General features: G+C 40.3%; 1 protein-coding gene across 11 annotated transcripts in view; it reads right to left on the minus strand.

The window, feature by feature from the left end:
• The window catches only part of FAM110B (family with sequence similarity 110 member B), a 162949-nt gene that overhangs the window by 15259 nt on the left and 128954 nt on the right, over window positions 1-18736 (minus strand). The window contains exon 1 of one of the 11 annotated variants that reach the window (XM_066379020.1): window positions 4442-4496. The exons of the other annotated variants lie outside the window; for them this stretch is intronic. The gene's annotated coding sequence lies outside the window, so the exon portion shown is untranslated. Of the gene's footprint in view, window positions 1-4441; window positions 4497-18736 lie in introns of those variants that run through there. 11 annotated transcript variants of the gene reach the window in all.

Genomic DNA, 18736 nt, shown 5'->3' on the forward strand with positions numbered 1-18736 from the left:
AGAGCAGCGGTGATGCCCTGACCCACGCCTGGCTCTCTTCCGCCCCAGGCCAGCACCTACGGCCGGTAGACAGAGGAGTTCAGACTCTTGTAGGAACCCTGGCCTAACACGTGTCCAGTTCAGAACGTACCTCTGCCTTCGCATACAAGAATAAAAATCTCAAACTACCAAAAAGGCTTTGCTTACTTCCCCACCTTCCTACTTTTGCTGCCCAAACAAACAAAGCAACTCACCTAATAGGCTCTCTAAGGATTATGATCATTGAAAATCTACAGTAAAAAAATTAGATCAGATAAATACTTAAAATAAAAAACTATAGACATTGCTGGAAAAATCTTTCATTAGATCTGAAAACTCTGCCTTCAGTATCCATCCTAGTATAATGTACTTTTCTACTCTATTCCTTTATGCTTTTACTTCAGAATACTATGCACCTCATCTTGATTCAGTTTTAAGCTTTGCATTTCTGTTTACTAAGGAAACATGATTCATCCAAAGTGAAAAAAGGGAGTTAGCTTTGCGAAATAGTTTTTTTTCCCCCTCAGTCTCCAGCATTTATTTTGTTTATTTTAGCAAGAAATGGCATTTTCTATTATTTTTAACATGAGAAAATAATTTTGCTTGTGGCAAAAGATGGTTGTTGATATTTTGTGCTTTATGATCTCTCAAAATTCTGGGCACAATCAAATACGTCTGAAAAATACAGAAGCACCTGTTTATTGGGTACGTCCTCTGCCAGACCTCATGCCAGGTGAGACGGACACCTTATTTTTATCAGTCTCACCCAATAGGTATCTTTGTGCCACCTAACAGATTGGGAACTAAGGCCTAAAAGGTTTTAAGAGACTTTCCTGAAGCTAATGAGTTAAGGAGCTTGTTGTCAACCTCAGGTCCATCTCTATCCTAAACCTGTGCCCTTGGACTGTTCTCTAAAGTCATGGACACATCCGTGGCTGTGAGGCGTGAAGAGGGGCTGATTTGGACATGTGCCAGAAAGGAAGGGAGGAAAGAACAGGAGCTCGTGCCCTCCTTACAACTTGTACCCAGTACGACACCAGGTCCCGGCTGCTTTCATAACAAAACCTCCTTTCTGCTGCAATGGCAAGATCTGTGTACCCACTGTTGGAAGAAGCTGTAGTTAGCGGTATTTTCTGTGCCAGAGGATAAAACAGTGAGGGGGAGTCAGAGGCAGGAAGATGTTCTGAAAACTTTGTGAGAAGAAGGCATTCAGAAAACATAATAGGCCCAATAAATCCAATTTGGGGCGGTGACAATAAAAGCTCTTTAGTAAAACTCTCTAAGGGGCTTTCAAAATTTGACTACCTCCTCCCTACTGAAAAGTAATTATGCTAATATCTTTCTTAAGAAATAAGAATATCTTCTAAACAGCAGAAAAATAACAATGTAGTCATCACCTAATTATATAAAAATCAGACTCTGTCTTGAAAAAGCCTGAGCCCACCCCTGGGCTTGCCTATGGAGGGTATGAATCCTTCAGACCATGGAGATCCACTGAATGGGGAAAGACAACTTCCTCTAATGCCCATGTTCCAGGGAACAGACCCCTAATGGGCCGTGCTTAAGCACGTTTATACCAACACAGCATCCAGAATACGGGAAGCATCACTAGCATTCATTGAGCACCTACTACCTACCAGGTAGTGACCAAAATGGACAATATATGGAGCTTATATATGTAAATGCCAATGTATAAGATAAATAAAATATGTAGTGTGATAAGTACAGGGGCTAAAGAGAAAAAGAGAGCAAGGACTTAGAATGGTGGAAATTACTGATGACTTCAAAAAGAAAAGTTTCGGTAAAATGACTGGTGGGGTTCAGACAGAGGGAGAAGAAAGAAACTGGAGACAGTGTTGACAACTTATTTCAGGAGTTTTAAGATGCAGTGATAGTTGGAGAGGTGAGCAGGATCGAGAGGGATTTTTTTTTTAAGATGGAAGGAATCACAATATATTTGTATGTTGGTAAGAATAATACAGTAGAAAGAGAAAAATGCACATAATGCAGGAGAGACTTCACACTAACGTGCTGAAAACAGGAATAAAAACAAGAACCAAAAGCATAAAAGTGGGCAGTAAATACAGCTTCCAGGGATCAGGAAGTTGTGTGGGGCTTTTCATAACTGCCTTGTGACATTGGAGGCCACCTTTTTAAATGATACCAGCTCTACAAGAATGGCAAGGGGGAGTGCTGCTGAGGGTCAAGGCAGTACCTATCGGGCCTCTGGGAGTCTGAGGGTGGGCACAGCCAGACAGCATGTGGCCAATGCTGAAAGATGAAAAGAAAAACAGTGATGTTGCTATGGGAATGTGTACTGGACTCAGTGAACCAGCGTCACTTTCTAGGAGATCTTAAACTGTTACAGAGGTAATCCGAACAGTGAGGGGAAACAGCAATTCTCCATTTCCTTCTCCTTCTGCCAAAAGCAAATCATCTGATGACTTATAATTTTATAACCCATAAAACAGAGGAAGAATGTATTGTTTCTGAGAATTTAAAGTTTGCTAACAGAATCAGAGACCCTAGGGAAAAACAGCCAAGAGTTCAGAGTACATAATAACTAAGGAAGGGAATTCAGTCATTTGACAAATACCAGTCAAGTGCCTATCATGTGCCAGGCACTGTTCTAGGCACTGCAGATAACGATGCGAATGAAACAGATACAGTATGGCATTCGCAACATTCTACAACCCAGAAAGCATGATTCAGAGTTAACAGTGGTGAGATCCTGTGGCTGGATTCGCAGGAACAATGGGAGCAGAGAACCCAGGTAGAACATGAGAAAATACTGACTAACCATTTCAATGGCAAGACAGAAAGAAAGGTTTCTGAGACAAACAGATTACAGAGGACCTAAGGGGTAAGTTAACAACGAGGAAAGCAGAGACCCAGAGGGCATGCGCGACCCTAGAAGATAGTCCCATAAGAAGGGGGCTAGTCGGCTGCATCCTGCAGGATACGGTCAATCTGATTCCCCCCTCTGGCTTGATCCAGCTTTACCTACAGCGTGACCTTGACTCTAATCTTCACATTCCTTACCTATGCATGGGGATGACAATGAGATCCATCTCAGCACAGGAGACAATACATGTTAGCCACTGTTCCTTTTAATGAGCTGGAGAAAATACTATCAGATGAATGTCACACACTGTAGAGGCAATTTGCAGACTGACTTAAGGAAGAAGTTTTGAACAATTAAAAGTGTCCCTAAATATAATTAACTCTTTTGTAAAGAGTGAGCTTTTTATCGCAGGAAGGGTTTGTGTAGATAAGAGTTTATCATCTGTCCAAGAAATTTTAGAAGAGTTTCTATAATGGGTGGGAGGGTATGGCAGATACATAAATGTCAAGTTCCTTCCCCAAAAGTTCTGTGTATCTTTAAAACTTTTCTCACTGCCGGATTTTAATTTACTCTTTTCAAAAAAAGAAGAGACACAAAGACAAAGAAGACAGTGAAGACAGAATGCGAAGACAAAAGAAAAATTGAAGATCAACTGTAGTAAATTACCACACACTGAAAGCATGATTGAATAGGATATTTTAAGAAAGTGGCAAGAATGTTTTTGATAAGCAGATTAAGTCTCCCAGGAAACAGCAAAGGAGAGGAAGGTCTGAGAGCGAAGTGGGCTAGATGAATGAGAGAGAAGGAGAAGGAGCAGGACATCTCATCCGTTTTGACCATGGATACCTGGCTGTACCCAGGCGGGCTGCCTACCTTCCTTTCCACACCGTTCCAGCAGTCCCAGACCTGTGCACGGTTGATCTCTTACATTCTTTTGGCCCTGAAATTCTTGTGCTTCTTATACAACACGTTTCTATGTACAGAATGTGTCGAGTCCTTCAAGCAGCACACAGATTCCTAAACTGACCAGAGTTGAAGGGTTGACCCAGGAAATTGCCACGCAGAAGCCATTTACTAGATTAAGAGAGGATCTATAGGGCCAAAAAGCTGATACCTGGAGGCCAGAGGCAGCCTTGAATGTTACCAAGAGCCGGATAATTACTATAATAAACATGCTAAGAGAAGTGTTACACGTGCATATAATGTGTCAGCTTATTTTTGAGACCATGTCACCCGAAATTCTTTAGGAAGCATGTGGCTAGCCACTGCAGAGTAGCAATAGTTATTACATCTTGCACCCAGGACCTGGTATGCCCGTGACAGGAGGCCATTGGCTCTAAACTGGGAGATGTTGCCAGAAGCCACTTTGGAGGTAATGCCCGTGTCTCCAAATGAATAAATACTTAATTTATTTAATCATGTAATTTCCTCCTCCATTAGCTTAAAGGGACTCTAACTCTTCTATGACATTCTTTTTTCTTTATTGATTTCTAGAGGGAGGAGATTGGATTTTTCTCTTTTGTTTTAACAGCTTCAAAGACGGACTGAGGCTTTTAAACCTTCATTTATTTTACTTACTGAACTAAGCTCCCACTCCAAGATCACTCCCATCATTTCTAGAACTCAAGGATTTTAGAGTCTTCATGTGTTTACAAGGATATCTGCAAAAAACATTTTAATAAGTGAAGCCAATATATCTTTAAAGACTAAATTACTCCTTTCATCAAGCTAAAACTGATGATTAAAACGAAATTTATCTTAAAGAGACACTGGAAAAAATAAACTATACTTAAAAAGCTATTGTCCATCTCAGGAAATATTTCAGTAATCCACTGCTACTTTTTGGACAAAGAACTACTCAATATTCAACTTCTCACTTTTCAATGTCAGCTTTTTCAAACATTATGATAAACACTAAAGTGACCTACTTTTCCTGACACCTTAGAAAAGTGATGTGTCATTCCAATATCCATTTCTTCCACTTGCAGGGCAAAAGAGAACACTTCTAGAGTCATCCTTCTCTGACATACGGGAAAGCCTCTTTAAATGAAAATTCCAAAAAACTTCCAAAAACTATCTATCAAATGTTCCCTTAGAGCAGGACAATTTAATACAATCTTTGGGTTCAGCTCTCTCGCTAGAATTGGAATGTCTGGTAGACTAGGAATACTCAAAACAGAGCCTGGCAGGGAACTAGGTAATGAAGTGATATAAGGATTATAGTGATTTTCAAGAAGCAGGATTATCTGATGGAGCATGTGGTGTGAGTCCCCGGCTGCAATGGATGATGACACCAGCTCTCTACAGGGGCGGGAGCACTGAAGGCATGCAGGGCAGGCTCTGGACTCAAGCGGCTCTAATGCCTGAATCCTGCTCCCGTATCTTCTAGCTCTGGGGTGTAAAGGAGGCATATTTCAATGCCTCAATGTGCTTCCATTTCCCATCTGTTAAATGAGAATAATAACACACTTGCCTCACAGAATGGCTGTGAGTCTTGCATGTCACAGAATGGAACGTACTTAGCACAGGGCCTGGCATACAGAAGGCGGGTGCCAAATTTTTACAGTAAAAAAATGTTATTCCTGCCCTGGCCGGTTGGCTCAGCGGTAGAGCGTCGGCCTAGCGTGCGGAGGACCCGGGTTCGATTCCCGGCCAGGGCACACAGGAGAAGCGCCCATTGGCTTCTCCACCCCTCCGCCGTGCTTTCCGTCTCTGTCTCTCTCTTCCCCTCCCGCAGCCAAGGCTCCATTGGAGCAAAGATGGCCTGGGCGCTGGGGATGGCTCTGTGGCCTCTGCCCCAGGCGCTAGAGTGGCTCTGGTCACAACATGGCGACGCCCAGGATGGGCAGAGCATCGCCCCCTGGTGGGCAGAGCGTCGCCCCTGGTGGGCGTGCTGGGTGGATCCCGGTCGGGCGCATGCGGGAGTCTGTCTGACTGTCTCTCCCTGTTTCCAGCTTCAGAAAAATGAAAAAAAAAAAAAATGTTATTCCTAATTGAAATACTGAAAGTACTTGGTATTGTTGGGAAATCATTTCCCTGGTCAATTCAATTCAATATTCTTTTTTTTTTTTTTTTTTACAGAGACAGAGTCAGAGAGAGGGATAGATAGGGACAGACAGACAGGAAGGGAGAGATGAAAAGCATAAATTTTTCATTGCAGCACCTTAGTTGTTCATTGACTGCTTCTACAGCAGACCGAGTAATCCCTTGCACAAGTCAACAACCCTGGGCTCAAGCTGGTGAGCTTTGCTCAAACCAGATGAGCCCACGCTCACTGGGGACCTCGGGGTCTTGAACCTGGGTCCTCTGTGTCCCAGTATGACGCTCTATCCACTGCGCCATGGCCTGGTCAGGCCAATTCAATATTTTCAAACATGAAAATTTTATATGTTCTTGTGAACATTCATCAAAACAGAACAGTAACGGCCCTGGCCAGTTGGCTCAGTGGTAGAGCATTGGCCCGGCGTGTGGATGTTCCGGGTTCAATTCTTGGTCAGGGCACATATGAGAAGCGACCATCTGCTTCTCCAGCCTTCTTCCTATGCTTCTCTCTCTTTCTCTCTCTTCCCTTCCCGCAGCCATGGCTCAATTGGTTTGAGCACATCAGCCTGGCACTGAGGATGACTTTGTGGAACTTCTGCCTTAGGTCCTAAAAATAGCTTGGTTGTGAACATGCCCCCTGATGGGCAGAGTATCGGCCCCTGATGAGGGTTGCCTGATGGATCCTGGTTGGGGCGCATGTGGGCGTCTATCTTTCTATATCCTCTGCTCTTACTTAGAAAAGAAAAAAAAAACACTCAGAACTATATCTATAAAAAAAATTTTTCTGGAGTTTTGAGAGGTATGGCATTAACTTGTTTAGCAATTTGGTGAGTGCTGACATCTTTTCTAGTTTTTGAGTTTCCAGAAAATTAACCAGTATGTTTCTTCATTTAATTTACTGTCTGATTTTTTAAAATCAGAGTTTTGTAGTTTTCACCATTTAAGTCCCATATGTTTTGTTAGATTTACCCTTAGTTATTTAATTTTTTGAGCCAGTGTAAGTAGTATTATAGTTTCATTTTGGTTTCTATCCACTCATTGCTAGTAGACTGACTCTTGCATATTGATCCTGTATCTTATGACCTTGTTGAATCACTGTTTTAGTTCGAGAGTTGTGTTTTTCTTTTTCTGTTGTAGATCCCTTTATATTTTCCACGTAGACAACTGAGTCAGATAAGACAGACAACAAAGAAGTAGGTATGAGCAAAGTGGACTTAAATGAAAATAAGTGAGACTAGAAGAGAGTACCAAGCAAAACTTTCCATCAGTTATATGCAAACACAAGAGTATTTTTTAAATTTATATAGAAAGGCAAAGAAACTATAATAGCTAAAACAATTTTGAAAAAGAATAAAGTGTGGGGAATCACTGTGCTCAATTTCAAGACTTCTAAGATAGCTATAATAATCAAAATTGTGTAGTACTGTGGAAGGATGGACATACAGATCAATGAACAGGACAGAGAACCCAAATATAGACCCACACCAGTATAGTTCATTTATTTTGTCAAAGGTGCAAAAGTAATTCAATGGAGGAAGAATAGTTTTTTACAACAAATAGGCCGGAGCAATTGGAAATCGATAGGTAAAAATATGAAACTTGTGTCTTATGCAAAAACTAACTCAGAAACATAGATGGATTTGTAAAATGTTTTGGTACTGTGTAATTTTTAGGAGACAACACAGGAGAAAATCTTTAGGATTTGGGGCTTGAAAGGATCTTAGATATGACATCAAAAACATGATCCAGAAAATAAAAATATTGTTAAATTTGACTTATCAAAATGTAAACACTTTTGCTCTGTGAAAGACCTCTTGCAAGGATAAAAACACAAGCTACAGACTAGAAGAAAATATTTGTAAAACACATACTTGACTAAAGACTCATCTCAAAATACATCTTTAAATTACCAAATTATCCAATTGGTAAATTGGCAAAAGAAACTAAAAATAGGCCCTGTGGTCGGTTTGCTCAGTGGTAAAGTGTCAGCCTGGCATGTGGATGTCCCAGGTTCGATTCCTGGTCAGGGCACACAAGAAAAGCGTCCATCTGCTTCTCCACCCCATCTCTCTTGCTTCTCTTTTTCTCTCTTTCTTCCCCTCGTGCAGCCAAAGCTCAATTGGAGTGAGGTGGCCCTGAGCACTGAGGATGGCTCCATAGCCTCTCCTTAGGTGCTAAAATAGCTCAGTTGCCAAGCAACAGAGCACTGTCCCTAGATGGGCAGAGCATCGCCCCCTAGTGGGCTTGCTGGGTGGATCCCCGTTGGAGCACATGCAGCAGTCTGTCTCTCTGCCTCCCCTCCTCTCCTCCTCTCACTGAATAAAAAAGAAAAAGAAATGAGAAATAATATAAATGTTCCTGAATAGGTGAATGATTAAATAGACTGTGTTATATCTATACCATTGATTGCTATTCAGCAATGAAAAGAAACTACTAAAACATGCATCAAATGGCTGTGTGAGATACATACTATATGATTCTAGTTATATAACATTCTCAAACTATACAATTATAGAGATGGTAAAAAGATAAATAGTTGCGAGGGATTAGAGGTGTGTGTGTTTGTGTGTGTGTGTGTGTGTGTAAAGGAGTATGAAAAAGGAGATCTTTGTATTTTGGAATAATATCTTGATTGTGGTGGTGCTTAGTTACATGAACCCCTATATGTGATAAAATTACAGAGCTCTACACACACACTGTATCAGTATAAATTTCCTGGCTTTGATCATGCATTATATTATATAAGACATAACCATTGGCGGTCAGGGGGGTACTGGGTGACATTACATGGATCTTGTCAGTTATCTGTGTAACTTCCTATGAATTCATAATTTCAAAAAAAACAATAAAAAGCAGAAAGGCTAGAGGGAATATCATCTGCTACCCAAACAATTGAACATCCATGATTTAAAAAATAACACAGGAGGCTTAATTTTAATAGCAATTAACATGTTTTTCAGATTGTAAGATATTTTATATGGAGGAATAGGCTTGAACATTTCTCATATCTTACTATTGAGAAAACTACCTAAGGCTCATCAAACTTCAGCCTCAAAATCAGAAAAATAGAGGTATGTTTCCTAAATTGCTCCAAAATTCTAAAAAGAAATTATATTTTGGAAAAAATGTGTTTTTCCCTTATTATAATTCAGAATATGGTATGGATTAGAGCAGAGGTAGTCAACCTTTTTATACCTACAGTCCACTTTTGTATCTCTGTTAGTAGTAAAATTTTCTAACCGCCCACTGGTTCTACAGTAATGGTGATTTATAAAGTAGGGAAGTAACTTTACTTTATAAAATTTATAAAGCAGAGTTATAGCAAGTTAAAGCATATAATAATAATTACTTACACCAAGCACTTTATGTCAGATTTTCGCTAAGTTTGGCAGAATAAATCTTTATAAAACAACTTACTATAGTTAAATCTATCTTTTTATTTATACTTTGGTTGCTCTGCTACTGCCCACCATGAAAGCTGAAACGCCCACTAGTGGGTGGTAGGGGCCACGTTGACTATCATTGGATTAGAGTATGTTACTTAAGTAGTGCTGAAGACAACAAGGCACTATCTAATGAACCTCCTTCTTCATGTTTGTGAAGATACCAAGTTGAAAGTGTATGAGATGAGATTAGAAACACAAGAATTTAATATAAGGTCTACCAGAAAGTTCTGTCCATTTTTGGAATAAAACAAAATACAAATTTTTCTTACCGTCAATAAACTTTATTAAATAATATAATTGCCATTATTATTGATTTCTTGCCAGCGTGAGGGCAATTTGTGTATCCCATTTTTGAAAAATGTTTTATCTTTTGATGCGAAAAATTGAACCAGTGCTTGTTTGATATCTTCTTCATTTTTGAATTTTTTGCCCTTCAAAAAATTTTCTAAGGACAAAAACAAGTAATAGTCGGAGGGTGCTAAGTCCGGGGAATATGGTGGATGTGACAGACATGCTTCTGTAGCATTTCTTCCTTGTTGAAATTCATAAAAATTACAGTGGCGTAAATGAACTTTATCAGTAGCCATGGGTACACTATGGCTTCACACATAAGACTAATGTGAATCAACTTTGTTTTAGTTAATTTGCTATGTCAGTATATATACATTAAGTGATAAAAATAGAGAGGCATACATGCGCCAAATAAACGTGCTTACGTGTCGAAACTTGTGATAAAAACGAACAGAACTTTCCGGTAGACCATATACATTATAGTGTTATTTGAAATTGTTACTCAAAAATATTTTCATGTATAAATTCCACATAATTCAAATAGAACAATTCCAAATTTGGAGATTTCCTACTCTAAAATGAAGAGCTTTACTTATTTTCATAAGAGATTAAAAAGAATAAGCAATAAAGAAAAAGGACTTGGGGCAGAACTGACTTCTTGGTCTACCAACTTTAAAAATGGAACCATTTTTCTTTTTAAATTCCCTAGTTTCTTGGTAATCTACTTAGAAGAACAAGATTCAGAAATATCATATTTGACACTTCTTAAGTCTTTCTCACTAATTCCATATTTTAAATGACAATTCTAATAGACATGGGAGAGTTAAAAACAACACATGCTTTGCAAATTTAAGTTCTATTTAGGTAAGTATGGAAATGTGTTCTAGAATTAGCAATAAAAAAGGGGGCTGTCTTATCCTCTGGCATTTCTCAAAACTGCCCCAGGCCAGTTCAGGATGCACCCCACTTCCTGTACTATCTCTTCCCCGTCACTAGGGTGTGGGCTCTTATGGTATTTCCAGGACTTAAAGAGTTTAAGCAAAAATAGTAAAAAGTTGCAATGAATATGTGCGGTGTGATATGAAATTCTAACCTTTATTTAAGTAGCCTATTTGCTCTGTTGGGCTTTGAGGGTGAAGTTTTTCTGGAAGACAGCACAATGCCAAGATGAATCCATCAGAACTCCTCTCAACAACGGTCCACTATATTTTGCCATCAAGAAAGCTGAGGATCTTAAGTAAGGGCTTATAGTCAGAAGGGACTAAAAAGACCCATGTAGTCCAGATCATTTTACAGTGAGGTGACTGAGTATACTAATTTAATACAAAAGGTTCTGCCAGTATATGTGTCCTCTGATCTGTATGTAGAAGAGAGACGAATCCTAATTATTAGACCTACTGGCTAAGAAGATGTCACTCGGGACTTGGTCTTCCCCTTTAGGCTGAATAATTCCTTCTTCCATTATCACTTTCTCTAGCAGACACTCTTACTAATTAACCGGGAACACCTCCCACCTGCATAAGAACCTGAACTAGATAAGGCAAACCATCTAATCAGAGATGTAAAAGAGGGTATAAAATTCAAAAGGCCTTTCCAAGTATAGATATCATATCTTCCTCATTTATGAAGAATCAGAAAAACACATTTTCTATAAAAATAGAACAAAACTGAATCTCTGTCACAAGCACTATTAATTAACTTAGAAATCTGCTTTTATTCTGTCTTCCAAAAGAAGCCTGTATAGGAAGAAACTCTCAGAATCAATAATCAAGACAGCTCCAAAAATGTCTGGCAACAGAAAAATTCTTTCTCAGTTAATCTATATAAAGTACAAGTCATGTTAATCAAATAACTTACAATTACTAATTGCATGAAATCTTTAACATACCATGTTCACATGTATGACAGGGCTTAGCATTTTCTGCACAATGGTTTCCAAAGTGGAAGCATCGTGTGGAGATTAGCTAATGATACTGACTCTTATAATTTGAATAATGTGAAATATAAAAAGAAAAAATATTTCAAATGTTACTTTTGGTTTAGAAGGTAACAAGACTTCCTTTAGTTTTATCTGTCTTCATTCCCAAAACCTTGTTAAAATAGAATATAATAATAAAGAGGTCAAGAAAGGTACAAGAGAGACACAAAGCAGATGGCTGAATTAACCTAAGGGGACAGTGGGTGTACATAACACTTGAAGAGTGTGCTAGAAGATCCCAGTGAAAAGTGAGATTTTCCCTGCACCACAACCCCCAGAAAGAGGCAGGACTGGGAGCAGAACAGGCCCTGGGGTGGGGGTGGGGGTTAGAAAACAAGCTGAAATACTGAGCCTGAGAAAATCCAAAGCCCTGGTGACCTGAGACCACCACCTTGTACCCCACCTCTGCCCGCACTCACAGGACTCCTGGGTGGTCAGGGATGGGTGGAACCAGGGCTGAGTTATAGTCACCGTGCCAACCAGTGGGGTCTTCAGCTCCTTCTTCTGTGATCTCTCACTATATCAGTAGCAGCAGCTGGAAGTAGGCCACTTGCAGAAGGAGTTTTTTCCTTCTGAAGAAACTGATCAGCCTTGGGTACGTGTGTATGTGGGGGGGGGGGGAGTAGAAGGAAGAGGGAAAGGGGAGGGGAGAAGGGCCCTAGCAAAGTTTAGAGGTTCCAGTTTGGAGACAGTTGTCTCAGCACATCACTCCACAAAGTGACGCTGCAACAACTCACCTTCACGCACTGAGATCCCAGTCGGATTCTCAGGAACGCCTTAACCGGCAGCCAACCCTCTAAACATGAAATTCAGAAGCCCAAATAATCAAACAGAAAAACAGGAACCTGGAAGAAAACAAAATATTCAAAGGATATTTGAAGAAAACTTCCAAAGACCTCATATTATGTAAAGAAGTAAGTGAAGCTATTGCAACCCTAATAAAAAATCAAATGCTTTTTTTTAAAGACAACAATAAGCTTTGGAAATTAAATATTTAATTAAAATAAATATTTCACTTAAGAATTTGAAGGAAAATCATGGAAATCTAAGAAGTGAGTAAAAACCAAAAGTTAGAAAAATAGGAAAAAAAATATGATAAAAATGAGAGGATTCACCCAGAAAGATTCAAGTAATAAAAATTCTAGGCAAAGAGAGCAGAGAATATTAAGGGGGGGAGGGATTATTTCAAAAATATATTAAAAGTTAGGTGGAGAGATACAGGCAACCAGAGTCAGAAAGAGCAGTCTAAAGAATAGAGAAATAAATGAGAAAAAAAAAAATCCACACTAAGTCACGTCCCTGTTAAATTTCAGAACATCAGGGTAAAGAGAGGATCTTTAACAGCTTCGAAAGGAAAACAGGACACATATAGGAACCAGAAGAGCACTTCTTAAAAGCAGCAATAGATTCCAGAAAATAATGGTGCAATGTCTTCCAAACTGAGGGAAAAGAGCGTTTTAACCAACAGTTTTATGCAAGGGCAATCCATCTTCAAGTACGAGGTTAGAAAGATATCTTTCAGACATGCAGGGATTGAAAAATATACTTTCCAGGCACTTAGGAGGCTTACAGAGGTTGTGTTTTATAAGGTGGAAGAATAAACCTGGGAAGAAAAGATACAGGTATCTAAGGAAAGAGTGCCTCCCCTCCCCCACCCACCCCAGGTGCAGTCAGGGGCAGTCACAATATTATGGTGGGAAGTCCCAGCCCTGGCAGGTGCTGAGCATCTTGGAGACCAACTGGTCCAGAAATAACCCTGGAGATAAAGACCTCCAGGAGCCAGGCATGTATGAGTATTTGTGAAATATTACTCAGAGGCAGATGACAGAAATATTGGAACATTTGGGGAAAAAATTGACTCTGGGTATATTAGAAAATAAGGCCAAAGGCAAAAAAAAAGAAGAAAAAAATCCTTTAGTAACTATGACAATGGGACAGTTTTCTAAAAGAAAGGTACTGTTGCTCGTAGTATGTGAAATGTATAGCTATATGATAAGTCATAATAAAATCAACTTTAAAATAAACTGATTATGAAGATTCTAAACTTTATATAATTTCTGCTGTCTAGCATATTCCCTAGGCAATTCAAGAAAAAAAAATACAAAATGAGTGTAACACATCACTATATCACATCTGCATACAGGACAAATTAAACTTTTTAATTCAAAATGTTACATACAGAACACTATCAGATGGTTGTTTGGAACAGTGACTAAAATTCAAATAACCTATCCTTAGTTTGAGAAAGTCTATGCACACAAGAATAAACCAAAGGCTTTATTTACTATGCTGTTATGTCAGTGAGATGATTTAAGCTGCGTCCATTGTGTGTGTGTATGGACCATGGAGTTTAATGACTTTATGGCTTCCCAGTTTGCCGTCTGTTCAAATGTCACTTCCTCAGACCAGCAGCCACATAGCCTCTGGATTCCTATCATGCCCCACCCCATCCTATTACAATGCTTATTTTTCTGCAAACATTTACCATTAACTGAAACCTTATTCATTCATTATCTGTCTCCTGCACCAGAACATAAGCTCCATGAAAACATCATGGCGTCTGTTACTCACACCTGTATCTCCAGGGAGGATTATTAATATTCAAATGAATGAGTGAACAAAGGATAAGTAGAAGGAGAGATAGGTGTTGGATATGCCTACAAAGCAGTGTCCACAGAACATCCTCTACACTTCTCATGGGGCGGGGGGATCACTAACCCTCAAACTCCATCTCATGTAGATGTGGTCCGGAGGGGCAAGGCATCTATCTGCTCAACAACTGCCTCAGCTGATTCTGACTCTAGCCACCTCTCCAGGGTTTTAAGTAACATCCATTCTGGTTTGCTTACCTTGGGGATTTCATGGACCCCAGAGGCATGTACTTACTGTATTGCAGGATTCTTTGTAACTCAGCTCTTGGGTAGATAAGTAAAAACCTCAACAATGTGGGCTGGTATTCCCTCCCTTGGTGTTCTCAAGCACTTACCCTATTTACAGTGAAGGGGCAGCCACTTCTAGAATGGGACCCAGTAGTAGGTAAGTGCATATTCTGACCCAAAAATAAATTAGAGAGAAAGAAGTTCACCTGCTAAAATGCTAAAGGTCTTCTTGAGCTGGCCTGTCTGAATTTCTTTTGGTAGAAAATGCGTATCCGTGTGGTTATTCTCTTGTTCCTACATCTTCCATCAGTTTTCACTATTAAACAATTTACAGGATAATTTAGACAAGAAAAGCTAGGTCAGGAGAGTCAAAAGGGAGACACCCAACGGCACAGACACCCAGTTATAGACTAAGTACGTCGAGAGGGTGGAATGTACGGCATGGTGACCCCAGTTAATACTGTATCAAAGATTTAAAAGTTGCTAAGGAGAAAACCAAACCAACAACAACAACAGCAAAAACAGTTGCTAAGAGTAGATCCTAAAACCTTTCATCATGAGAAAAATTTTTTAACTGTGTGTGGTGATGATCTTCACTGGACCTACAGTGGTGATCACTTTGTAATATATGAAATACAAATATCAAATCATTATGTGGCACACCTGAAAATAATGTCAATTATAACTCAAGAGGAAATAAAAAGGAAGCAACCAGAAAAAGTAACACATAAGAATTTCCTAAAAGCAATCTCAATAATCTCATATTATGCACAGGATATCTTAAATAATGATAAAATACTTATGTACAAATGCAGTTTGCTTATCTTCTTCTTTTTTTTTTTTTTTTGTATTTTTCCAAAGTGAGAAGCAAGAGTGAGGCAGACAGATCGACTCCCGCATGCACCTGACCAGGATCCACACTCTGGGACATCGCTCTGCTGCAACTGGAGCCATTCTAGCACCTGAGGCGGAGGCCATGGGGCCATCCTCAGTGCCCAGGCCAACTTTGCTCCAATGGAGCTTTGGCTGTGGGAGAGGAAGAGAGAGACAGAGAGGAAGGAGAGGGGGAAGGGTGGAGAAGCAGATGGGTGCTTCTCCTGTGTGCCCTGGCTGGGAATCGAACCTGGGACTTCCACAAGCCGGGCCGATGCTCTACCACTGAGCAAACCGGCCAGGGCTGGTTATCTTCTTTAAACATGCTTGGGTCACGTGCCTTTCCTGAGTCCTCATTTGATTAGAAACCACCTGCTCTTGTGGAAGGTGTCCTTGGAGTCATTGAGTCAGAGTCACAAGTAGTATTTTTGCCCACTTGTTTAGTGGCAGTACAAATGTTGACTGACTGCATAAACTTGGAAGTCAGAAGGACCTTGATTAACTTAGGGCTCCACTGCTTACTAGCTACATTCCCACAGTAGGTTATTTACCCACAGCTGATCCTTGGCTTTCTTGACAGTAAAAGGGAGTTTGACCTACCTCACTAGATGGCTGTGGGCTTAAAACAAGATAACATGTATAAAGCACTTAGCCTGCCAGGCACGGGAAGCACCCAAGGGCTGCAGAATCACAGACATCACCTACTTCCCTTGATGGACGTCTGCCTGAGAAACAGTACGGGTGGGCCTGAAGGATGTCTGAGAACAGGCCTGAGGTGGGAACTGCAATAAGACTGCAAGGATCCATGAAAAAAAGTAAGGAATGTGTTTCAAGTAACTTCTCAAAACCTTGCATGGAGATGCAAGTTACTTGGAGTGTTAGATCTGCTATCTCAATGAGAAATTTCTCTACCCTTATTTTCCCTAAACGCAAATGAAGCGATAATAAATTAAGAGAAGGGAGAGCATGCACACTAACTTTTTTTCAGCGATGCTGCCCGATTCTTGCTCACTCCATTCCTAGGGTTCAGAGCAGCCTTCCGGAGACAGAGAGCGTGTGGATGGGTAACGTATCAGAGTGTGTTTGTTTTCTGGTTACTCAAATAAAAATGCCATCATCCTACTTGTTCAGATAAATCATGAATCATATTAATTCTCAATATTCAAAGTAATATATATAAGAATAGTGTCTGTAGGCAATGTTAAAATAAAAATCTAGAAACCAGACTGGAAAGCTAGAAGCACAAATACAGTTGAGAGGCTTTTAAAATTTATCATTGTTATTACTGTTACTTGTTTTAGAGTAGCAAAGGGAAACCATTTTCCCCAGGCTACACCAAACTAACATCTGAAGTTATATCCGTAAAAAAAAAAAAAAAAAAGTGGTCATTTTTAACCCACCCTTTGAATGTTCCAATGGGAACTTTTGGAGTTTTTAACCTGTAAGTACCCTGGAAGATGCTCACAACTGAAGCTTCTGCGGAGTCTGCTGTTTTGCAGCTGAAAATATAAGTGTGTGGAATAAAAACATATTCCTTAGTGCAGCCTTTTTCAGAAGCATCTCAGCTCCCTATACTTCAGCTGTGCTACCCTAACTGTGCCTTCATCAGGAGCCTCTGCTTAGAAGTAACTACCTGTGAGAAAGCTTCCCACCTAAGCAAGCCACTTGGCTAAACTTCCCACAGAAATCTGTTGATACAACACCCTGATATGAATGACATTTAGTTTCCCCTCATCCTGCACAAGAAGACAGCTTCAAGATGGGAAGAGATTAAAACTGGAAAGCCCTAAACCAGGGGTCCCCAAACTTTTTACACAGGGGGCCAGTTCACTGTCCCTCAGAGCGTTGGAGGGCCGGACTATAAAAAAAACTATGAACAAATCCCTATGCACACAGCACATATCTTATTTATTTATTTATTTATTTTCATTTTTCTGAAGCTGGAAACAGGGAGAGACAGTCAGACAGACTCCCGCATGCGCCCGACCGGGATCCACCCGGCATGCCCACCAGGGGCGACGCTCTGCCCACCAGGGGGCGACGCTCTGCCCATCCCGGGCGTCGCCATATTGCGACCAGAACCACTCTAGCGCCTGAGGCAGAGGCCACAGAGCCATCCCCAGCGCCCGGGCCATCTTTGCTCCAATGGAGCCTCAGCTGCGGGAGGGGAAGAGAGAGACAGAGAGGAAAGTGTGGCGGAGGGGTGGAGAAGCAAATGGGCGCTTCTCCTGTGTGCCCTGGCCGGGAATCGAACCCGGGTCCTCCGCACGCTAGGCCAACGCTGTACCGCTGAGCCAACCGGCCAGGGCCCACATATCTTATTTTGAAGTAAAAAAACAAAACAGGAACAAATACAATATTTAAAATAAAGAACAAGTAAATTTAAAACAACACACTGACCAGTATTCCAATGGGAACTATGGGCCTGCTTTTGGCTAATGAGATGGTCAATGTGCTCCTCTCACTGACCACCAATGAAAGAGGTGCCCTTTCCAGAAGTGCGACGGGGGCCAGATAAATGGCCTCAGGGGGCCGTGTGCGGCCTGCGGGCCCGTAGTTTGGGGACCCCCGCCCTAAACTATGTGCCTAGTTTCCTTTCCTAGAGTCATTATGTTTCCAGAGATTTTTGGTTCTTGAGATTCAACGGATGCTTCCTGGCTGTATCTACCTGCACTGCCCCAACTGGAGGGGCCAGCATTTCCAGGACAGAACGCTCTCACTCATCAAATGTACGGAAAATGATGTCATAGGACAAGGTTGGTCGAGAGGAAAGAGCAAAAGAACTGAGACCCTTACAATAATGGAAATGGCATTATTATCAATCAATAGATGATAACTGGAAAACATTTTTAAAATTTAATGACATTTATACACATTAGATATATCTAAGAATCTTACTCTAGAATTCTTCTGATACTTACATTTTGGAGGCCAAGATATTTCATAGTATTATATAAGGGTTTATAAAAAGAGATATTTTGATATAAATTTTTAAAATGTCTTGTATTTAATCTCTTTTTGTTTTTTTAATGGAATGGTGAACCTAAGTCTCTATTAAGTTTAATGTAGATTAAATAAGGAAATTGCAAAAATGCCTTGGGTAATAAAGACAGACTATTAATATACATATTCATTAGGTACATACTACATAATAATGCTTACAGCAAGAACTCCTAGGTGGTGCTTACTATGTGACAGAGCTGTTCTAAGGTGCTTTACAAAGATTAACACATTAATTCCTACAATAACTCTATCAAGTAGGGGTTATTACTCTCCTGCATTTTACAAATGAAGAAACTAAAGCCCCCAGATGTTAAGACATGCAATCATTTGCCATGAAAATGTTGGCTCTACCTCAGCTAGA

This window comes from Saccopteryx leptura, chromosome 3, assembly GCF_036850995.1.
Source record: "Saccopteryx leptura isolate mSacLep1 chromosome 3, mSacLep1_pri_phased_curated, whole genome shotgun sequence".
NCBI lineage: Eukaryota > Metazoa > Chordata > Mammalia > Chiroptera > Emballonuridae > Saccopteryx > Saccopteryx leptura.